The sequence below is a fragment of the Mastomys coucha genome, unplaced genomic scaffold, assembly GCF_008632895.1.
Source record: "Mastomys coucha isolate ucsf_1 unplaced genomic scaffold, UCSF_Mcou_1 pScaffold21, whole genome shotgun sequence".
Lineage (NCBI taxonomy): Eukaryota > Metazoa > Chordata > Mammalia > Rodentia > Muridae > Mastomys > Mastomys coucha.
This window is the reverse complement of record NW_022196904.1, coordinates 96,586,700-96,591,090: the sequence shown is the minus strand read 5'-3', so window position 1 is coordinate 96,591,090 and position 4,391 is coordinate 96,586,700. Positions and strand designations below refer to the sequence as shown.

At 37.3% G+C, this 4,391-nt stretch overlaps 1 protein-coding gene and 1 pseudogene across 2 annotated transcripts in view; one reads left to right on the top strand and one right to left on the bottom strand.

Annotated features, from left to right (window-relative positions):
- LOC116102755 (olfactory receptor 469) overlaps positions 1-4,391 on the top strand; it is a 15,653-nt gene that overhangs the window by 1,368 nt on the left and 9,894 nt on the right. The gene's annotated exons all lie outside the window — the stretch shown is intronic.
- Positions 36-4,391, bottom strand: part of LOC116104096 — a 6,936-nt pseudogene continuing 2,580 nt past the window's right edge. Inside the window, exons 2-3 of the transcript XR_004123698.1 lie at positions 1,406-1,592; positions 36-42 (exon numbers count right to left, since the gene is read on the bottom strand). The product of XR_004123698.1 is annotated as a signal recognition particle receptor subunit alpha pseudogene (transcript). The remainder of the gene's footprint in view (positions 43-1,405; positions 1,593-4,391) is intronic.

The window sequence follows — 4,391 nt, the reverse complement described above, 5'->3', positions numbered from 1 at the left end:
TACACGGTGGTGATCCCCATGCTGAATCCCTTGATCTACAGTCTGAGGAACAAGGAGGTAAAAGAGGCTATGAGGAAATTGGTGACAAGAACACATTCCTCATTTTGTATATGAACCCAGAAATTACTAAGCAATCTTTTGGAGAACATATGTGGTAAATATATATTTATTATACATTATCTAATGCCCATTAACCCCATATGTATGCATTGTCCTTATGTATACAAAAGCATAAATGTGTGCAGGTGAGTGTGCAAATGTGTGCACATATAGCTGGAAGACAGAGAACAATCGCTATTGTCATTTCTCAGAACATCATCCATCTTGATTTTTTGACACACTCTCAGTGGCCTAAAACTTGCCAACTAGGCTAGGCTGGTTGACCATTGAGTCCTTCTGTCTATATATCCCTCTGAAATTACAAACATGCACTATCCTGCCTAAATTTATCTGGCCTCTGGTGATCCAACTCAGAAGCTTGTAAGACAAGCACTGTACTGACTGAGCTACCTCTCCACCCATATTAGTTTAACTTTATGTTCACATACTTCTATGTGCTACTAATATCTGCAATTTATCACTGTCTAGAGTCACACAGTAAAATATGCAATTTTTCACATGTCTTCTAGGGTTCAAATTAAATGTGTACATTTTGAGATTAGTGTACTTTTTCCTCCCCTCCACAAATAATTACTGGAGTCTGTGATTTCAGGCTTTTTAAATTAAGTAATATATACAGACAGACAAACATTCAGGCAGGCAGATAGATAGATAGATGATAGATAGACAGATGATAGATACATACATACATACATACTTAGATACATAGATACATAGATGGATACACAGATATCTTATAAATTACCATCTTGGAAGTGCCATGTGTTCCATGGCCAAGCAATTAATGACAATGTTTTTTTCACATTCCTTTATCTGATAGTTCTGGTGTCTCTTCTTCAATAATAATATAGTAGTTTAAAATGATGAAGCTCTGTAATACATACATATCAAGGAAATAAAGTAAACTAATTTTGAAATTTTCTATATCTTCACTGATTTTTATTTTTTTCCTTTTGATAAGCTCTTGAAATGTGTTCAAAAATAATTTCTGTGGAACTTTTGTCCAGTTCTATATTTTGAAGCTTCGTTACTTTTGTAAAGTTAGACGCTTTACTGAAGCAATGTTTGCACTACCTTCTGGCTGACATGGCCTCTGATCACTATGTGGCAATCTGCTTGTCCCTGCTCTTCTAAATCCACATGTGTCCTAAATCCATCATCTAACTTAAGCTCCTTATCTCCCTGTGTTGGGGGATGTATGAACATTTGAAATTATACTACTCAATCAGGGGGGGGGGTCTGTCCTCTACAAACCAAAAGAAACAGATCACTTTTTCTGTGATACTTTTCCTTTGCTGAATCTTTCCTGCTCAGACATCTTTCATTGGGGTTATCCCCTTCATCTCTTCTAGTACCATTGACTTGAGCGTTGATTATGGCTGTCTCTTCTACATCCTCAGCAGCAGACTGAAGATGTGACCCATCCAAGACTTTCTCTACCTGCACCTTCCATTCACTGCAGTCACTCTGTTCTATGGATCCATCACATTCGTTTACATGGTGTTCAAGTACATTTATTCCACTGACCATAACTTAATGTCCATCCTCCACACAGCTGAAGCCCATGTTGAAGTCACTCATCTACAGTTTGAAGAATATATTCTTAGAATCTACTCTATTTCAAAATGAACTGTAAAGGTTTCTTATAGTAGTATCACATTTCAAACCTACTATACACTCTTTGCCTGCTTGTTTAAGCTTTTAAAAATCGTATGTATTTTTTTCAAGTTATAGCTTTATACATGCAAAACAAGAACTCTACCGCTGAGCTACACTCCCAGTCTTCCATGTCTTTATTTTAATTCTTACTTTTAAGCACTTCTAAACCAATTAAGTGGAAACTTGAGATCTGTTATAATGATGGCTCTCCAAGTTCCTTTGTTGCCACCTGTGATCTTTCTAGCATTTATTTATCTGTTTATTTACTTTACAAATTCAGACTGTGATTATTATTAAAATTAATCAAAATAGTATAAAATAGAATAAAAAGACACCATACTGGACTTCTACTATATTGGTTACTTTCTCCCTTTTGGCCACAGATTATTTACTTGCAAGTTAATATTAGCAATACAGCCATTTCATGATATTGTAACAAAGAGATGAGTTGATATATGTAACATGCTCAGGATAAGTCCTTGCACAGTGTAAGTACAAATTATTACTTACTGAATAAAAGGAGTTATTGGCATCTCAAGTTCATTAGTAGTGATTGTTTCTGCTATTATTTAAAGAATACCAAGGAAAGGGCAGATAGTCAAGACCTCCAGACAAGGCGATTACTCTCACCAGCCTCAAATCCATTAGTTTTGTTAAGCTATGTTAAGACCATGATTCTTCCATTAGAAAGGTTAACAAACAATAGAAATTCCATTTTATCACCCTATGTGTCTCAGTGGTTAGGCCATATTGAGAGTAAACCCATCATTGAAAAACAGACTACCTTGAGGGACTGAGAATAGGGAATAACCACAGATCTGAGAGTCCCAAATTCAAATTCCATAACCCCAGAGTGAAGAAAGGCCAGGGAGCTGCCAGAGGGCAGGAAAGGTTAGATACCTACAAGCTGAAAAATATAGATGGCAGAATACAAGTGACAGGTTTATATCTGGAAGAAACCTGTGTAAAGATAGGCTAATATGTATAAAGATAAGCCCACAGCAGGTATCATCAACTGAGGATCACCTTAGAGCTCAGCTTCACTGAGCCTACAGCCCCAAGGTGGATCAGCATCTGCTGCTCATTGCCATGGAGCCTGGTAACAGTGATATTTCAATAGTGCTCTGGAATACCCACAGCTGCACTGCTGCATAAGGATAATTAACACACAGGAAGCCTTGAAAGCATGAAAGCATGTCCTCGCATATTCTAATCCCAGTACTGTGATGGTTTATAAATCCCTAAAACATGTGGTAGACACTCCTAGCTATGACATTAGCCACCCCAGGGGTTTATGACTTGGGAGTGTGGAAGAACTGTCCAGTCTATATACTATAAATCTGTTTGTGGCCAGCAGAGGTCTCTAGTACCAAAGAAAGAAAGTTACCAAAGTAAAGACAGCTTGGTAGGATCTCAGACAGCCTGTTTAAGGCAGCCTCTGCAGCTCATAGGCAAGAAGAAAATCAAGAGCTTAGAATCAGCCACCAGGCACTTCACAAACATTTTCCAGCATTTGAGAACCCAAAAACTGCAGAAACACTGCATTCTGTAGTGGGGCAGTCTGATGTTGCTTGCATCCTAAAGTTAAAACTGTTTCCGCAAGATGCAGTTGTCCCCAACCAGCAGATGTTCACATAGTCAAGTGATACTATGTGAACCCTCTCCCCAATATAACTGGTCAATAAAAGTCCAGCGCCTGTGATTGAACAGTGGAGGGAGTAAGATGGGACTGGAGTTCGAGAGAAAATTGCAGGTAGAGAGAGAGAGGAGGATGGATGGAGGGGAGAAAGCCTCCATGGACCATAACTGTGTGGCCAGGAGAAACAGTAAGTAACAAGGGGCTTTAATAGCTGGGGAATAAGTTAGAATAGTCCTGAATCTGCCCAATCTAGGCATTTGGCTTATAAATAAAATATCTGGACTACGTGACTTTTAAACAGGCTTATTAGAACACAAATTCTAATTTTCCTCTTTTTAAATTTATTTTTATTTTTGTGAGCATATGTGTCTATGCACTCACACATGCAGGTGTCTGCAGAAGCCAGAAATGGTTATTTTGATCTCCTGGAGTTGTGGTTATCAGCAACTGTGGTCTGCCCTCTGAATGCCAGGAATGGAACTTAGCTCCTCTATCAGAGCAGTATGAGCTTCTTTTGTTTATTACTCTTTTTGTTTTTAACCACACTTTTAGCAAAACTTCGTTTTGTTTTTGAAGTGTAAGTTTTTGGGCCATTTCCCCTCGTAAAGTCATTTTGATGTAGGTTTTTTAACATTATTGGGAAATATATTTTCTTTCCCTGTTTTGTTGTTGTTGTTGTTGTTGTTGTTGTTGTTGTTGTTTGGGTTTTGGGTTTTGGGTTTTGTTTGTTTGTTTGTTATTTTTTGTTTTTTGTTTTCTGCCACTGTTTCCTTTCTTTCCCCGACGCAGCTTTTATTCATGTTTTGACGTTACTTTGCTTGGTTTCTTTTAAATGCATCTTTTTATTTCTTTCATTTCTACTTTTACGTTTCTCTGATCTGATTTCTGAGGGTATTTTTTTCATTATTGGGAATGTTTTCTTTTTCTTTTTTTTTTCTTTATGACATTTATTTTCTTATATAAATTATGTATT